The 20,786-nt window shown below is 38.1% G+C and overlaps 1 protein-coding gene across 1 annotated transcript in view; it reads right to left on the reverse strand.

The window, feature by feature from the left end:
• The window catches only part of LOC133990698 (cadherin-18-like), a 198,673-nt gene that overhangs the window by 92,185 nt on the left and 85,702 nt on the right, over positions 1-20,786 (reverse strand). The window lies entirely within an intron of this gene.

The following is a 20,786-nucleotide window of genomic DNA, read 5'->3' on the forward strand; positions in this document are numbered from 1 at the left end:
CTATAGGAGAAATCCAACTTTTTGGACGACTAAACTGTGGACACCACTGTTTAAAATGTGAGATAAACTGTGTCCATTAACTTTTTTGGTGCTGTCCATCAATCACTTAATAGTTCCATACAGTCATCTTGAATCACCTTGCATTTGACTAATCTTACCTCATTGGTTCAAGGTAATGCAAGCACACAGCAAAGTGAGTTCATCAGTATCTACCAACTTAATCTCTGTTGTTTCTGCTGATCTTCTTGTATCATTTAATGTATCTTGATCAATAAAATCAAATCAAACTTTGCAGAGACTTACTATCCTGGGTTTGTTTGTGTTTGCATATTTGGTTATAAGTTACATCTCAGCAAACTTTTGGTTCAAATAAAACACACACTGGTATTAAGTTTATTGAGTTTATTGGTTTAGTTTAATGTCACAAGTTTAGTATTTTCTTTGTTATTCATATACTTACATATGCTCAGGAGACAAAGGGAGGAGGCGGCCTATGTTTCCTTGATTTATAGACTGGTGACATCATTAGTGATGTCACTAGGGAAGAACCATGTGGAGGGGGGTCTTAGAATTATTGTACCAAATAAAAAGGGGGGTTTTGATTTGATTTAAGTTTAGTTGCAGATGGACTATAGGGACGCTCTATAAAAGGGATGCCATGTGACTGTGATGTAAATGTTAATCTTGTTGGTGCTAACCTGTTTCAGGAGGGGATCAGGACTTACCTGATGAGTGGTATAGTCCACCTTCATGCAGAGTGCAGGCTGATGAGAGCGCTATATAAGCAGTAGCTTTAAGACTGCCCAAGAAGAGACTGCTTTGGTAGTGTAGCTGGGTACACATTCCTTAAATTTGATTTCAGTTATACTTATGAGTTAAGTTAACTGTTTAGTTTTTTTCTTTAGTTTAGTTTTGTATATCTTTTCTGGTTACACCTGTAACACTTTGTATTATAATAAAGGACCATGGGACAACTGATCAAGCCTTCTGTGTCTGCCTCCTACTATGAGTCTTGACCATCATAACACCATGTTGTACAAATAATAACTGCCTCAAAATATTATATAGACAATGTGTTTCTCCTCAGAGTCAGAACAACACTGACCAGGTTAAAGAGACTCTCCAGGTTTCCATCCTGATATAACACCAGTACAGATAGCTCACCAAAGTTTTATCTGTTATATTATATATTATATTATAAAGTCTGTTCACTATCGCTACTCAGCTTGAGCATCACTGTGGGTCAGTAAGTGTTTAGCTTAGCTTTGTGTTAGCATGAGAGGTCAGGCTGTTGAACAAGCGTGCATGAAAAGCACCTTTGATTATTTTGTTCATCCCCCAATTTATACATAATAATTAAAGAACTAATGTAACACAAGTAACTCCATATTTGTTTGTTTCTTAACTGTAATGTGATTACTGACTGTAGACACTGTTACACTCAACACTGATAGTAACACAGGCAGAAATCCCAGGGACAGATATCTCTAAACATGAAAAAAAGGAAATAGAAAAGAAAGAAAAGAGGTACCACTTGCTGTAATTTTTCTAGGAGGTTAATTGACACCAAAACCATCCAAATCTGTTTGATGGACATGATGGACAACCGAATATCAAAGGCTGACAACGTGCATTCAAACAAGACTGATACACAGCAGCTTCAAGTTAAACATCAGTATATTAACATGCTTTCAATGTAAATGCTAACATTTGGATGTTTAGCAGGTATAATGTTTCCTACTGTGCTTTAAAAAAACCTGCATGGATTAGGTGTCATTCGTCTCATAGCGGTTAACTGGTTGTAACAAGCGCTCACATTGTGACAGTGAGTGATCTCCAGTTAGTGCTGGCAGACAGTGTTGGGCGGCAAAGAGTGTGTTATGAATATTCTGCCTAATTTGATCATCTCTGTGATTGTAGTACAGCAGCACCTGTGACACATTACTAGCAGGCAAATCTCTGCCCAGTCTCTGGGCTCTGGATAGGACACACACACACAGTACACTGAGACAAATATTAGAAAAGAGTGTCTAGATGACTGAGTGATATCAATATCTCAAATTAATACTGAGGTCAGGTTGGGGAAAGTCACAATTACATACATAGATTTCTACACAGATATAAATAGGGAGATAGTTGTGTGGGCTGAGTGGTTAATGATCAAAGGCTCTATATTGCAGGAAATGGCACTTAAAGGTGCTATCAAAGCAAATTTTCCTGCCATACCTCCTCTTGCATGTCACTAATATTGAAGCTTTTAACTATAAATAGGCTCTCATGAAGTCAAATGTGAACATATAAACACTGTGTGGAGTTTATATCAAAACTCAATGTCAGCATTTTTAAACGCCATACGGGTATCAAACCCAAACCTTTCAAAGTAAAGTCCGTCATCATAACCATTCAACCATCATCACTTCCTCCACCTTATCGCACAGATCTCTTATTATCAAGTATATAAGGCTAAAACCAGGCCTCTATTGATAACAGAAACATCACATACTTAATATGTAAGTGTAATGGTGATATATATTCATGTTCATTTTGACATAAAATAAAGTAATATGTTAGGTTTCAGTGCTTGTTGATACTGCTTTTATTTTTCATGCAGTTCTGCTAAATATTATAACATCTGCTGCTGCCGTCGTGGAATATAGCATCAATATCAAACCTCACCTTTACACTTATTTTTTGTGCTGATTAATTGGAAGTTTTACATAAGCCGCATTATAAACAAAATACTGATTTGATAGTGTAGTTGACATATATCCTATTTAAAGCTAAAACTAAAGGCCATAGCATTGAAATAAAAATCAAACACTGTCATCAGCATAAAGCAGTTTAGGTAAAATGATTTTCTCTGCCTGAACATATCAGTATATTATTATAATGAATCAATGAAAACATGCTGATGTATGCACTGATACACTTACACAGGGATGGAACCCAAGGATCATTCCTATTAGCCACTGTGACATGCTTCAAAATGTCATTGGTATTATGACACGCAAAACGAAATATTAGCAGCAGATCCCAGCGTATTGAAAAGAGAATTGGTGACAAACGCGGTGACCCAAAAGACAATGGCGCATCATCCTGAGGAAATAATCCTGCATCGACTGCTGGTGCATTTCAGGGAAATCTCAAAGGAAAAATGAATTGAGTCCAAGCTCCACAGTCAGCATTCTAGCTGAGGCATGAAAAGAAACGACTTGTATTACATCTGTAGAGGTGAAAGTGATTGGCTGTATTATAAAAAAAATATGATAATATGATTTGGCCATAGGGAATGGTAGCTCATGTTTATAGCTTATATTCTTTATTTGATGGTAAAACACTCTTCTACTAACACACACACACACACACACACATATATGTATATATATATCATTCATTGACTTCACATACACTCATCCCACTGCTCGCTACCCTTTCACACTGAGATAAAATAATCATGGTGTAGATCGGATGTTTACCAGCATCCTGCTGAAACCTAGTATTTCTACACTCTCACAAACTCTAAAAATCTAATTGATTTGATGCCCACATATCTGAGACCCTCCCTCTATATATTGTATTCATAGTTGTGTGAAGTGTCTGGTTCTTACAACATATTTTTCCATCTGGATGACATGATCAGATCTGAATTACACTAAAAAAATGATATGCTGTAGGGCTCACCATGTTTTTCTGTTGACATGTCCACTTTTATATTTCCATGTGCAACAAACACAGAGGCATTCCTAACGTGTCCCTGTTGCTACAGCACATTCAGATGGGTAATACACGGATTCTTTACAATAATACATCTATTATCATTTTAAAACACCTATGCTTATTCATATTGCATAAATACCTTCTAATACTATATAATTCCATAATAATTGGTTACAGTCAAATTTACCACATAGATGTTCATTAGCTAGAAACAGCTTGAGTGAAAAACCTGCATGATTAAGACACATTAAGATTTAAAACTCTAATGTCATTTTAACAAGGTTGATGAGAAAATAATGATTGAGATGGTAGTTAAAGGATAAAACTGCTGATGACTCTGGTAATATTTTTCCTGCTGTCAGCCAATCTCATGTGCAAAGCCAGTGAGCCACATGATAGCACTGGGTGACACGTTCCTTCATTACCATGAACACACACACACACACACACACACATGCACAGTGACTCAATCCCTCACACACCACCCTGCTGTCAGAAATACTCACTAGAGTTTAAATTACAGATTAATCTTCTGCTGAAAATAATCCCCAACCAGTGCACCATCTCCTCCTGCTTGCTAAGAACTACAGTAATCAGCAGTTTTTAGAAAATGACTGAACCTTTTTTTTTTTTTTTAAATAATAGATTTGTGACTCTTTAAGATTTAGGTCTTAAATGGGACCCAATGGGTTTAAAACCGAGAGAAACAGACACAGAAGGTACAGAAGGCTGAAGGTATGGAGAGATGGACTAACTAAGAAAAATGTTGAACGCAAACATTATTCTTTAACAGTGATGAAAAAATACAACAAATTTGAACTGTCCCTTGCTATCATTTCAACCCACTATGCAAAACTGAGAAACAGGTGACATCAGTTTATTCCCGTGTGTGTTTGGGTGGGTGTAATACTAAAAATGTGTCTTGAAGACACAAAGACCTCATTCTCATTTATTATTTCCACCTATGCACAGTGTGTAACCACCTTGTCCCAAATACAGGCACCTGTTTGTGAAGCCTCAGGTGTTGCCCTGTGGACCGTGGCCTGATCCACTGAGCCTGATGTGCAGCTGGTGAGCTTCAAAGCCAACCTACCATTTGTTACTAATGCCCTTGTAGACATTCAACAGATTCTTGTGGCCACTGTTGCTGTTCTTTCTTCCAAGGCAAGGCAAGCTAAGTTTTTTCTGGTTTATTGCAGTTTTGATATTTATTTTTTTATGAGGAGAGGTTTCTGGCACACCTTCACCTACTTGGTAAATATATAGCTTACTTATTTACTTATACTTAGTTTAGTCTTTTTGACTACTCAAAGGTCTTTCACACTACATGTCACATCCACCCATTCACACACATTCATACACTGATGACAGCAGCTACCACACAGATGAGCCAACCTGCTCATCAGGGAACTAACATTCACACACATTCATATACCGTTGGTGCAGCCATCAGAAGCAATTTGGGGTTAAGTATCTTGACCCAAGAACACATCGACATGTGGACTGGAGGAGCTGGGAATTGAGACGCCAATCTTCCGACTGGTGGACGACCTGCTCTACCTCCTGATCCACAGCCACCCCAAACTTCCAAGGTGCACGGAGAAAGGAAAAAGTCCAAGACGGTCAAAGCTCCAGCTGCACTTGTAGTACACAGAACCACTTTATTGTTAAAGCAACGCATTTCAGCTTGCAGCCTTCATTAGGGTCAGCATTTAAATAAGGTTATTAAGAAGCAGAAAACAATACAAAAAAAAACAATTATGTGAATCCAGATGTCTATCAGCCAATAGGGTATCTACCAAGATGGGTTGGGTATATATTTTTCTGGCTTATGGACCAAATATGGTGTGACCCATGCCTCTTATTGGATACTTCCCTTGCCTCCCTGCCCATCTGGGATAATGATTGGCCTGAAGTCACATGACCATATACCCAACCCATTTTAGGTTTTAATAGCTGTTTGTAATGTGTTTATGATGACCCTGAAGAAGGCCGCAAGCCAAAACGTTCTAGATATTTGTAAGAATGTCCATCTATCCATAGCTTTTCATAACTGATAGAAATGACTGAAATAAAAACCATGCATTTAAGACCAAATATGTAACACATTGGAATGTTATATTGACACTTCTTTGTAAGATGGAATCCACATTGCAAAGGCTTCTTCCTAACTTACAGTGATAAAAGCATTCAGGATATGGACCGTACTCAGCCTCCCCATATTTTGCCTTCTGACAGAATGGATTTGGTTATGCTATATATCCTTGAAACTACCCAGATATTTTCCCCGACTTCACTTTCTCCACTGCCAGATATAGTTTCCTCAGTGTTCGTCACTTCACGACCACCCACATCTCTGGAAGTGATTACATTTACAGTATAAAAGGCAAGTTTCAAAACATTATATGGTGAGATCTCACTCCAGATATTTGACTAAAGTTGGTAACTATGACAATGCATTGTGTTCTGCTGCACCAGATCAGTTCAGCTCTTGTCAGTAATGCATCTATAAGCTGGTTTGCTGATGCGTGTCATAGTAAAGGTGGAATGATATTTGTGAGTTAAAGTGTGTGGTGGTCCTGCCATGAATGCCTCTGCATAAGAACTTATTTACAGTTCAGGGTAGATTATCATCCATGGACTCTACAATGCCAGATGGATGTGTCACACATTATCATCATTATCATTATTGCACCTAATCATATTCCCCCCACACAGTAATTGTGTTTACACTCTTTGTAATGTAGAGTGGAAGGTCTGCTCTGTCTTTACATATGAAAAAGAGACTATTTTCATGCAACTGTTATTAGCTAAAGTATGTGTTTACAGTCTTTCAGTTACTAAAACCTGACAAGCAACCCCGTCTCTTAGAAATTATATTTGTAAATTACAAATTTTTCTAATTATGTTGCCTAGCAACTGTAATTGCTGCTTGAGTTAAGTGCTATAGTCAGAAGTGGAACTCCTGCATCTTGTATGTCTGCAGAGTGGATGGAGGACGGCAGTTTGGCATCAGAGACCAAAATCCACATCCTGAGTCCTGTGTGTTCAGGTTTAGTTAAAGATCCTTGTTTTAGTTAAAAGTTAATCAGACTAAGACCATATTCTTGCCCTAATCTTAAAACGTTTAACAGTTCTGTATTCACGATGCTGTAGCAAGACTGGGTATTTTGTTGGAAACAATAATGAAATATGTTGTCACTGGATATTTAATGATATGATCAATTGCAATATGTTTCAAACTTCACAAATATGTAAATTAATAAGGAAACAGACTGAGGGATTGCAGTGGAGATGGCTTCAAGGAACGTTTGACTTCAAATTTATTAACTTTGTCTTCAAAGAGGGGAATGTTAGGTTTCTTCAAATTAAATTAGAGGGTACAGTGTAGACACAAAAGAATACAACAAATAAAAAAAAACATCTTGAGATTGGGTCTCATCTGTCACTTAGAGATAGCACTGTAGAGGGTATAGCACATGTCTTATCTAGTTCTGTATTCCACAAAAGGGGTATTTTAGATAATAAGAAAAAAAAAAGAAAAATAATAATAATAAGTGAATAGAGTCAAGTGTATAAGAGTCCTAGGCAAGATAGTCAGTAACTGGGGTCCACCTTCTCATAAGAAGTTTTGAATCCTTGTAAATGGTGATCTGAAAAAAACTCGTGAAAAAAGATTAAAAACTCTAAAAGAAGTTTTGAAACTGAAAAAAAAATCGGAAACTCTGAAAAAAAAAATTGAAACTCTGAAAAAAACATTTGAAACTCTGAAAAACAGATCTGAAACTCTGAATTAAAATATTTGAATATCGGACCACACGAGATTGACAGACTGCTCCACCAACGCTTTGACAAAGCAAGAGTAGGAGAGCATGATGCCAGTAAAGCGACAGAAGAAGGAGACAAGAACAAACACAAGTCAGATGAGAAGAACAGCATGCTACCATGACTGCGGTCAAGTGAGCCGTCGTTCGTCTTTTCGTGGTCAAACCAGCCGCACCAACATTTCAAGTGCGCCCGTATTACAGAATGTATGGCAAATGCACGTAGTCCACTGACTGATACGGAGCGAGCAGACTTCCGGTTTTCAAAATAAAACGTTGGTTATTCCAAGGCAGTAAAAACAGACAATGTCAATGTGATCCGAAGCTGATTTTCAGACATTAGGCCACATAGTCTAGAAGCTATTGAACTACTCACTGACTTAGTATCAAACATTTTGCATGAAATTGTTTACACCTCCAACTTCAAACAAGACCAACTGTTACTACACACCTGTAGAGAACAGCACGGGAGATAAAACTAAGCATTTATGGACATTTAATGTAATGTTCTCCTCAGTTTCCGCACAATCGGTCACGTTAGCAACACCTACAACACTTTTGTAAATGACTCACTGATACCCTGAAGGTTAAACCCTGATTCCTCATAACCTTGCTAGGGAATATAATGTATTGCTGCCAGTGCAGGGATACAAAAAAGGTACAGAAGCCTGTAGAAGGACACATCAGCACATAACTCACACTGTGTAACTTTGCAATTGACAAGCTTTCTTTCTAACACATATTCAATGTATCTACTTTAAATGAAAAACATTGTAAAAATGACAGCATCTGTGAAAGGCTTTCCTCCCCTTATGCACTTTACTGCTTTATTTAGATCTTTATCTGTATCTGTTCCGTTTTCCTGTTAGTTAGTAACTCTAACAGTGAGTTCCTCTTTAAGTATATTTAAATTAAATAAAAACACCAGCTGAGCATGAGACACTGTGAGCCGTGCAGTTGCCTGAGCGAGTGGATGATTTCATTATTGAAGTGTGTCAGAGTGTGTTTAGAAAATGCTCCACACACTTACACTCCACTTGTCCACTGATGGCAATTACTTGAAATATGACAAGTCACACAAATAGACAGATGTATACATAATATATATATATATGGTTTATGTGTGGTGTGTTCTATGGCTGTGTGGAATGAACCAAAATATGTCATTTTAAGTCTTCGCCAAATGTAGCAGCCTGAAGGATTGAAGACTGGTCAAAATGACCTCAATTTGCAAAATGTCCACACTCAGAAGGTCTGAACCTAAACTGGTTCTAACAAGGACAGAATTACCACTACACACACACGCGTGCACGCATATACACACACACACACACACACACACACACCTCTCCCACATGAGATGCAGACAGTGTTTAGCCTGGAGGCTCTGCTCCACTGCATTACTCGCTTCACAGGCTTACAAAGCAGAGAGCCATCTGGCCTTATCAGCCCCTTTAGACTGAGCAGAGAGACACGGTGCAAGCTGGACAGGACATGCAGCACACATTATGCACCTGTATCACAGAGAGTGGCCGGGGCAAGAGACTCATATAGACTGGCGAAGAGTGAGAGAGAGATGGGGGGATGTGCAAGAGAGAGAGAGATAGAGGACAAAAGGGAAGTGGAGAGAGTTTGAAAATGAGTGGAGGGGACTGGCGTAAGAGAGATGGGGGAAAGAGCTAGAGGAAGTGGAGGAATTCTGCTTGTGTGTCACAGTGATTGAGGCAGAAATGAACCGTCCTAAGCCAAGGACAAAAACGGACATGATTTCAGACTGTTGGGTTGGTTTTTACTGGATTTGAAGGCCAAAAACCAATGTTTTTGTGCCAATATTCTATTTGATTGTAAAGGACATAATGGGACAGTCTGCAGTATAATCCCAGTTTCAGTCCTTTTGACAGAATGACCCAAAACTGGCTTCCACCTGCAGAATACCAAAAGACTTCAAGCTGAAATGAGTCCAAATAATACCAGGATTGAAGGCCAGAAAAAAAAAAGTGATATATATTTTGACGGTAAAGGGGGACTTGACATTATAAATGCAGCTTTCTTCTGCATGCCCTTGTGTCATTTTTCATTGTAATCCCTCACACACACACAGACACAGGAGAGAAAGGAAGAGAGGGCAGATAAGAGGAGAATATTTTTCTCTGCTTTAGCTCAGAGAGACAGAGGCAGAGATCAGAAAGCAAGCAGATGGAAGCCAAGCATACATATTAGAGTTCAAGGCATGTTTCTGCATTCTGGCTCCCAGTGGATAGACATGTGGTTGCATTTGGCATCATTCAGTTTTTATTCAAATTTACATTAATCTTTCTCTTTTTTTAGGGAGTTTTGACGGGTTAAAGAGACAACCGCTGCTACTGATGCTAATATAACTGTAGAAATGTGTAAAGCCGCTTCATGTATTAATTTAGCCACCCAGGGGCAGCAGCATGTATACAGAAAACTGACCTTTACTATATGAAGATTATATTTTAACCCTGTAAAGTCTGAACTAGGCATGGGCCGGTAACCGGTTTCAAGGTATACCAAGGTATGAAAAAGTCACGGTTTTAAAACCACTAAAATTTTCAGTCATCCCGTTCCTGCGGTATGAGCGGGTTTTTTTTTAATGTGACGTCTCGTCAGAGAGAAAGTGGAGGTCCCTCAGGTCGCGTGCAGCTGCAGCGTAAAGTACCCCTCCCCCCCGCGCACCTCCGGTTGCTGTTACAAGCAGGTAGCTCTGCAGGCTGTATGATGGCATTTTTTCCTCTAACCAATCTCTGGTGATGTATCTGTCCCCTTAATGGCATTTTCAGCTGTCATAGAAGCAGTGGTAGCAGTTGCTAGGAGCGCTACATGTTTAACAAAGTAAGAAATTACAAGATAAAGGTTTTATTTCTGTGAGTCAATTTACAAGATCACACACAGAGCTATGTCCATCTAATTCCACTCCATTTTTATGGTAATATTTTATCACCATTTTTTTTACAAATGATTATATTCTGAATCCTTTTTGCAAAGCTGTGGTTGGCTTGATTCACAGCTGTGGAACCAGGCTACTGATATCATTTGAATCAATTCAAGCTGAGGGCTTCTCACATATAAGCAGTTCAGTACAGATCTGTCATGTGATAAATAATATATATTGTAGAGTGTAGTAGGCTGGAAAATCTATACTTTTATTTTTATTTAAACATACACCCCCTATTTTTTGTTAATAATTGAACTATTCTAACATGTTTTACATGAAGATAATACACTTTGACATGAGTAGATGTGTTGTATCCTGCTGTGGATCTACCAGGGAGAGCGTAGCTACGAGCTCTACTCATGTGCAGCTCAGAAATGAACAAGCACTGGCCTGAGTAAGATGTTAACTTTGTTTCTCTCTATGGTGACCAGAGGATTGTCCCAGTTTCCAGCTGCGTGTCTCAACAAATATCACTACGATGTCCCGGTTGTCAGTCACTACCAAACTGTCCCAGTTTTCACAGCAATTAAAATAATAATTACAAAATACTCGTTTTCAGCCCCTCAATAGACATTTTATCATGTTATGTAAAGACCTAACTTAATATAAAAAAAACATTAAGCAATGCATTACATGTCTGGATTTAACACTGCTTTGTCCATATGTGTGTCAATCAATGTGGGTTTTTTTTTTTTCATCAGTTGAGGTAATTTCACTGGTGGTGTAGGTGTGCTGAAATAATTGGTGCTACAGTACTGAAGATATGGTCAGCCTAGTCATTTCTTTTGATCCACAGGTAGGGAGAACTGGGTTGGGAGTCACACGTTTTACTTTCCTTTGAATTCCTTATAAACTGTATACTGAATAGATTCCCTTTGAATGTGTAATGGAAGTCTGAAGTGTCAGGTAGGAATAGAGTGCACTTACTCCCCTTTAGCTGATGATATTCAAAAGATATGGTCCGTTAAATATGTCTTGTGCACTTTGCGACAACCGTCCCTACGATGGGGATGGTTGTCACACACTATGAGGTTGGTTGTTACTGTGTTATTTTATGGGGGGAAATCAAATATTGAGTTAATCTTAGAAACTTATTAAGAATGTTTAGTTTTATTGAAATACAACAACCTAACACTTCTCCTGCACCAAGAGAACACAAACAGGAAAAATCATTCCTATAAGTGCATTTTTTGTCCTTATATAACAATATTATCTATTTTCACCTCTCTGACTGCTCTGAGCTTTACATCAGGAGGAGTCTGGCTCTTGTTTGTCTTACTGACAAAGTTCTTGATCATTTTGCTATCTAAAAAAACACGCGCGGCGCCAGGATTTCAATTTTGGATGGGCCAGTGTAATTTAGGATGGGCCATTATTTAATAGGAAAAATAATACTTACTAACATACATAGAGTTGGAAATGATCCCTGCCTGACTTGTTTGTGTCTATATTGCCTTCTGCTGTAGACGAGCTTTGACAGCGCGGTGCGCCGCTCTCTCTCCCATTAAAAGTGAATGTCGCTCACCCAGCGGACCTCTCTCTTTCTCTCACTCCCACTGTCTCTCTCCTGTTACTACATGTGTTAAACCAAATGCACGAAAAGCCAAATCAAATCAAAAATGCATCGACCACTTCTTTTTAACTCGCATACATATTTATTTTTAATAAAGTAGCCCAATGAAATATCTCAACATTTTGTTAACATTAGGCCTAAAACACCAGAACATAAAAACAACAGTCAAACGGCTGCAAGAAAGGAAGAAAAAACAATTGCTTACAATATTTCATTACGGTTGTAAACAAGTATGCCTATCATCAGTGTTTCTCAGTCTTCTTTTTAACTTACAGATATACTTCTTTTTAATAAAGTGGCCTAATAAAATATCTCTATATTTTGCCATCGTTAACATTAGAAACAACAGAAACAAAAGGCTGCAATGAATGCAAAAAACAAGTAGGCCTATCTTTCTCTGTCCCTCTCTATAGGAGCAGTCTACGGGGTTTGCTTTTGAATATATCAATAATTTCATCATAGTCCAAAGTGACTGTAAGATCCCTTTCAAATGTTAACAGACAGAGTGAGTTCAGGCGAGTGGTGAGAATCGAGCTCCTATCGGCAGTTTTTATTGTCTTGACGCTGGAGAGGACACGTTCAACTGTACATGACGTCATAGGTAACGTGATCAGTGCTTTTAAGAAGCCATGAATATGAGGGAAGACTTCCTCACTACATATGACCATCACATCTAAAAGAGTTTTAAAAGTTTCTCCTCTTGCTCTCTTCCTTGCGGCGTGCTGGAGAAACACTGAAACCTCTGACTCTGTCACGCTTACATTGAAAAACTTCCCTGCATCTTTGAGATTTTTTGTCATGTCTGACAAGCTGCCCTCACAAGAAGTTGCCAATAGAGTTCCTGCTGTTTTCATGAGTCCGTATGAGTCGTCATGGAACCTGGTGCTGAGTTCATTCAGCTTGCAGTCTATTATTTGGTTTAATATCGCCCGCAAGTCATTGTCGCTCCTCACTCTCGTAGATTTTCCCAGTGACACGGTAACTGCACTTTCCCGAAATCGACTTGGGATCTTTCGTGAGCGGGACGGCAAAGATATATCCCAACTGTCAATATTATTATCTCACATGATTTTATTCGTCATTGCCAGCATCTTCAAGAATTCACTGTTACAGTGGTCGCTGGCGCGGATGTCTGTCAGTGACTGTTTAAGGTTTTCAATCAAATCCACCGAGTCTGTAACTGATACATTGATGGACTGAAGGCCTTTGGTTGCAAAGTCTGATTTGCTGAATAGTTCTTTAAAAAGTACAAGAAGAAATATGAATTTCTTGGTTCGCATCTGTTGTAATAATGACTACGCATCAATTTGACTCTGTCCTCCCTCTTCTGCATATCCCGATAGTACTTCAATAATTACGTCATAAAGGGTGAACACTTTAGTCACTGCTGTTAATCTGGGTCCCCACCTTGTGTCACATCCTCGCTCCAATTCCAGTGGTCTCCGATCAGGGTGCATCTCTTTTTGTGCGTCGAGGAAGCGCGCGTGCCGTTGACTGCCGCACATGAAAGTGAGCAGAGAGTTCAGGGTATCAAAAAAAGTTGATGCATCAGCTGATGATTGCATTTTGAAAGGTGTTCCTGAGGATGGCTTGAACAAGGAAGTTACCGGCATTTTTCACCTCATCTTCATGTCATCATCCGCATAGAGGTATCTCTTGCTTTATACATGTAAGCACAATGTCATTTATTACTTTTATGTGCTCCCGATTTCTTTCTATCACCTCACTTTGTCGGCCATCTGTGTTGATGAGCTGATGGATGATTGTGCCACGATCAGACCTGTTACATTCTCTGTAATTATTATATTTCTCCACAGATATCCGGTGAGCTCTGCTGCTTTCATGTTTATAACAAGCTGTGTTCATATGCTTCCAATCCTTATATCCATCACGTCTGAATTTTTCCTCCCCCCCTCTCTCTCCAAAATGCCGACACATTTTACAAAAGACGTCGTCCTTGACAACAATGTATTCTAAAAACATGTACTTCTCGTACAAGTGTGATGAGAAGCCCCACATTTACACCTATTCATTTAGCTTATTCTTTGTTGTTTTTACTTTACTTTTATTGTTTTATTATTACTATTATTGTGCATCTTATTTTGTTACTTCTGTGCCTTTGTCTCTACCTCTATGCTCATCTTCGCCTTATTTGTATCTGCCTTGTTTGGTTTTATTTGTCTTTTGTAAAGCACTTTGTAGAGCTATATGAATAAAGTTTATCATTATAAAGAGTATTACCCAGGATTATTATTATGTATATTATGCTGGTGCTGGATGAGTGTTAGTGTTAATATGTGAGTGACTGTAGGTATAGAGTAAATTGAATGTTTTGTATCATTTTAGTACAAATTAATATTTTACCTTTTTTTTTTTAATGTCGAATATATGTAACATTTTTATTGGTTTATTTTAAATGTTGTGCACTTATTTTTCCTTTGGGGAGAATGTTTTATATTATTTATCCACAGTTTTGGTATTAATTAAACATGCACTTTAATGTGAGAGCTTAGAGATAATGTGAATTTCATCCTGTTGTCCACAAAAATAAACAATCTCTAGCCTGAGCAAGACACCAACTCTATCGATCCACACATAAACTGTTTACATATTGGCTCCACAGGGCTTCCTTACTTGTGTAACCAGTCCAGATTTCCCTTAGGTCTGCTGCAGGTAACATGTGTAAATTATTTTCTATCACCTCATGGTAGCAGTGGATCATGTACATTTAGATTTAATTCTAACACATTCATCATAGTCCCCCTGCAGGGTCTTAACTGGAGGAATGAGAGGCCAGAGGGAGACACGAATGGTCCATTGCATTCACTGCACACATTGATCCTCCATACTGTACCGTACATTATGCATCTGAGCCCACGGCATCATTTGCCACACAGGGGGAGGACCATAGTGCACGGTTGTAAAGATAAAGCTTCTATCATATAGTCATATGGAATGAAGGGTTTTGTTATAATAATAAGCACACACATCTCATTTCAATGTAAATATTTAATTTTAATTTTATTAATTAATATAATTTTACCTTTAGCAACTTCAAAGCAGCTTTAATATTAAAGCAATAGAAATAAAAGGGTGTTCATATGCCCAAATAACAATTTAATTGCTTGGACTTTATTGTAAATTATCTTACACTGACTCAACCATAACAGAATAAAACTGCTATGATTGATTTTGGCCACTGGGGGGGCACAACCTTGGCCAAGTGCCTAGGGGACCTTGAGCAGAAAGGTGCCCTCTATGGTCCTGTTTCCATTAAGGGAGTTCCAGGTAAGATTAAGGAGGTGGGAACTTTACAGGAACGTCCTATCACTCTGTCCTCTCAGCTGTTGTGTCTCCATTACAGAGTAGGACCTTGATAGGATCCACCAGACTCTGGAGGTGACCTAATCATTCTGCAACAGTTTCCATCGCCGTGTAATCATTGTGCGACAGTTTTTGACCGTGACGTAACCGAGGCGAAGCACCAGAAACATAACAACTCGACAAAGAAAACAACAACAACAAGGAGGTCAACATACGTCTTCTTGTCCATCTCCATCTTCTACTACTACTCTTCTTCTGCTGGAGTTTAAAAATTTAGAAATATTTGGATGCTTTCTGTTGACGTTACATCCCGCTTTGAGTGTACCCAATCAGCACTGAGTCAACCTCAAGCCTCATCCAGGAATTTTTTGGGGCAGCATGGAGTACATACCCCGGGGGGCAGGGACTAGTTTTGCCCCCGTAAGAGCTCTGGGAGATTGTCCTTCAGGGGGGGGGGTTCTGCTATGAAGACGTGCCAACGATCACGGCTCTGTAAAAATGACCCTGAATTCCTGCAGTGGAAGCGGCCCTGATCATTGTGTCGGGTTCTACAGAAATATGACACAAGCACGTTCTCTTGATGTTGATAATTATAGTCACTGTCAGAAACCTAGTACGGGACGGCTGTGGCTACGGTTGAATGGGTTAGTCTCCTCATGATGAAGAGGTTGGTACCCTGTGTGGTAGCTCCTGTCATTAGTGTATGAATATATGTGAATGGGTGAATGAGATGTAATGTAAAAGCGCTTTGAGTGGTCATAACGGCTAGAAAAGCGCTATATAAATATAGTCCATTTACCATTTAGTATGTCCAAAAAAAAATATGTGAGTTAAATGTTAGTCACAAATGTTCCACCCAAAAGCAGCATTATCCAATCAGAATCAAATAAAAGTTGCTTCTTTTCTCATTACTTCAATAAAAAGACTTTTTATTGAGTTTTCATATTGATACTTGGGACAATATACACATAATGATAATTGCTATAATAAGAATGAAATAACATTGTTAACTTTAATTACACACTTGGTTTTGACGGTGGCTTAAAGTGAGAAATGTCGATCTTTATCTCCCAAAAAAAGTCGGTGAAAACTAATTACATCTTCACATTGGTCTTTGTCAATGTGTAATATCGAATAACCGTCACATTCATTTAAATTAAATGTAGAAGTGATGCTTGAGGCTTGTTACAGTTAATATTAAATGAGTTTGGCAGTGTTGAGATTATTATTATAGAAGTGTCATTAAATAACTTTGGGTTTTGAGATTTATTTTTATCGCATATTTGTTCAGGTTGCTTCATGTGAGCGGTTGAAATTACAGTAATGAGCGTAGCAGTGAATCAATTCACATTCTTTAACTAACTAACTTTTATTTTCATTAATCTGTCAAGAGCTTCTGTAATATAGTAGTTTGTCCAGATGCTACGTATGAGGAGCTGAAAAACCATAACTCAAAATGATCGGATCGGATGTGAACACATGTAAAAGCGGAAGGAATTATAATGAATTGAATTGAATCAAAAGTAAGGTAAGTTGATTCTGTCTATCTATCAACAGCCATACACAGCCATATTTCATACTTTCCTTTAAAATGTAGTGATGTAGAAGGATAAAGCTGCATATGATACACATATTCAATTAAAGTAGAGGCACGTCAGAGCACACTGCTTTCTACTTTGACACTGTCCACCTCTGTTTTCTTTTAGCACAACACCACACTGTATCTACTGAGAGGGAGTACAGACCAATTTATTGTGCTTTTTTTTTCCAGCAAAGAAGGAGGAAGGCAAGAGTGAGACAGGAAAAGAGAAGAAAGAGAGGGATTTTAGATTGAAAGGAACCCCCTACACACACACACACATGCGCACACACACACGCACATCCGTTTTGTCAGTCTGAATGTTTGGCTTTCATCCTGTGATTCTCTCCACTTCAGAGAGTCCAAGGTTAGCCATCGTTTTCTCTCCTGATAATTCATGTGCTCATACAAGCATGAAGGCACAGAGCCGGCGCCTCCTTTCCAAGGCCACCAGAGAGCTGCAGAGAAAGGAAATGATTGTATAATATTGGCACGGCACAGATAAGAACAAGGAATAATGGGTGTTTTGTGCAGCTTATGATGATGATGGCTGTTGTTTTATACAGACAGAGAGGCACTGAGGCTATACACCTCTTTTTTTGTGTGTGTGTCCCGATTAAATAAGCTAATGAGGGAAAACCACAAAGAAAAGAAAAGAAGCAAACGAACCAAAACAAAAATTTAAAAAAGTAAGAGGCTATAAAAAATATTTGGAGCGGTTAGAAAAAACAGGATGTCATATATATATATATAGATTTTTTTTGGTTTTTTTTAAAACAGCTTTTACACATTTTGCCATTCTAAATTGAATTTCTTTAACTGTATATGTATATAGATAGATAGATAGATAGATAGATAGGTAGGTAGGTAGGTAGGTAGGTAGGTAGGTAGGTAGGTAGGTAGGTAGGTAGGTAGGTAGGTAGGTAGGTAGGTAGGTAGGTAGGTTGGTTGGTTGGTTGGTTGGTTGGTTGGTTGGTTGGTTGGTTGGTTGGTAGGTAGGTAGGTAGGTAGGTAGGTAGGTAGGTAGGTAGGTAGGTAGGTAGGTAGGTAGGTAGATAGATAGATAGATAGATAGATAGATAGATAGATAGATAGATAGATAGATAGATAGATAGATAGATAGATAGATAGATAGACTATTACTTATTATCTGGGATCATAGGTAGAGCACAAACAATGTATCAGAGCTGCTGTCTGTGCCTCTTTCACTCATATCATGTCAGTAATATATATATTTTAGTGGCTTGTGGTTCAAAGTACTAAAAGGTAGAAAGATAGTGAAAGTGACTGGTGCATTTGCGATAAATGAACTGCTAATTCCAATAATTCCATGTTAAATATGCCATTTGGTGGTTATGTGAAAATGAATTTTCTATTAACACATGAAAGTTTAAATTGAGGTACACCTTAAAAATGTATTAATAACACTGAAATGGTCTTTCTTTGTCATATAAAGTCAAATATGAGGTTGTTTTTATTACACAGTCCCTAAAACATGACAAAATAAGTTTCTCCTCTCCTGTACACTGTCTCCTCCTTTCTATTCCATTCCTATTCTCCTATCACAAGTTCCTGACCTTATTTTTGTACTTGACTTTTTCCTCTCTCTTCTTATTTTCCTTCCCCTCCTCCCCAACTGATGTCAGGTAAATTTCAGTAAACATGTTGTATTCAGCTCCCACCTGCCTGCACCGCTAAGTTCATCTGTCAGCCAAGTGAGATGCTCCGCACCATGTTAAACAAGCCCTTAGCATTCAGCTGCTAGCCTCCGAGACTCACTGGCTGCCACTGAGCGCGTGGCTCAAGTCTAGAATTCACTTCCTGTCTCTCTGTGTGTGTGTAGCATGAAGGAGGAACTGCCATGCTAATCATATTGATCGAGATGAAAAGCAGGTGGGAGTCCTGCGGTGGATTTTAAAGCTGCCATGGGCAAGATTTTAATATAGAAGTTCACCTGTGCTTCTACTAAATGTTACTGTGATAGAGAAGAGGATCCCATCTCTAATAACTAAAGCACCACAGATGGCCTCTGTCCACTCATATCACATCCTGATGTCTGCTCAAAGTATTCAGGAGATTTCAACACTGTAGGTCCATCTATATGTACATGTATGCAATGAAGATGAAGAATGATTAGCAATGTTTAGCAAGTTGAAAGTCACCTAACTCCACCTCTTCCTGCTACCTAAAGCTGCCCATTTCAACATTACATACTGTTCATATTCTACACCTTTGCATTATGTTCCGGGTCTAAGAATCTCCTCATAAAAAGTGTCTATACCAAATATTGAACCACTGATGTGTTTAAAAAAGCATCAATAGTGGATCTGACTGATCAATAAATGTGATTAAACCTTGATTCATGTTTCAGAGAGCAGAGAGAGTGTATTTTTTAGCTTTTACATTACTAAACATCTCCTATCACACAATATCATGTCCTATTTTACCTAAGACATGAAAATATAACATAGTAATAATGATGTAAATGTATTTTATGTAAAGGTAAAATGAAGTGTGGGGTTTATTGTATAACCATTAGAGCCATCAGTCTTCACTGCTACATCATAAAAAGAAATCCTCATAACTACTATCTTATTAAAACTATGAACTATTCATTTCACTAAAACACATGTCAATAGATACGGAGATAATTTGACCCAGAGCAGCAACAATGGACAAACATTTGTAGCACCTATACAAAAGTAGAACATTTTTAAATAATACATAATAATATATATTTTTTAAATAAATAATAAAAATGTTGCATTGTGGGCCACTTAAGTTAAAGTCAAATTAAAGACATTTGGGGTGTTTTTACAGCTGTCAAATGGCAAAACGGGTCAAATTTGACCTGAACAATATGTAAGCGTTAAAATCTACAAACCATCTCAGGACCCACACAGACCTGCCAACACTTCCATTTTTCCCAGGTTTCTCCTGTGATTGGCATGGCCCTGAGGCTTCATGAATAATAATCCTACACAGTTCCAGAAGTTTCCAGTGTTTGTCTGACATCACCCAAGTCACAACATTGTCCATGAAACACAATCTATACACACAATCCACACACTACAAACAGTTTCTACCAATCTGTCACAGCAACTGCAACTGCAACAACCCACAACCTGATTCAGGCAGCATGTGCACAGCTGCTCTCTGCACAGGCAGGTGGTCCAGTTCATTTAGCGAGTGTCAAAATGTCAGGGCAGGTCTGCATTCCACCTTAAAAAAAAAACAAAAAACAAATACAGCACAGAGTTGGCCTGGACAGTTTCCATTTGTAAGATATTGCATATGCATTAGACACAAGGCTTGCTTTGATTCCATATGTGCATCATCCATTTAAACTGTGTGTTGAATTAGAAATATATGGCTGCACATTAAGAAGAACTGCCGATGAGGATGAGGAGGTGATATTTTCAAATCTTGCTAGCTCTCTTGCTAGCTTTACAACATTACCAAACCTACCTTTAAAATCACAATAATATGAGCTTTAAAGAGAAGATGTAGAAATATAATTGAAAAACTAAAAAACACACATGCACACTTTATTTTGAAAGGTTTCTGTGAATCATACGAACTGACATGAACATTTGAACCTATCTGTTTATGATAATGTTATGTTTAAGACCTACCTTTTTAATTTGGCTTTCAATTGACTTTTATTTATTTATTTTTAGACAGATATATATTCTATTTATCTATGTCTTTTATTTTATATATTATCCTGTTTCATGACTGTTATAACTATTATTTTTTATTCTATTTGATTTCCTGATTGTTTTCCTCTTATCTTTTCTTTTCTTTTCTTTT

This window comes from Scomber scombrus, chromosome 11 (assembly GCF_963691925.1).
Source record: "Scomber scombrus chromosome 11, fScoSco1.1, whole genome shotgun sequence".
Taxonomy (NCBI): Eukaryota; Metazoa; Chordata; class Actinopteri; order Scombriformes; family Scombridae; genus Scomber; species Scomber scombrus.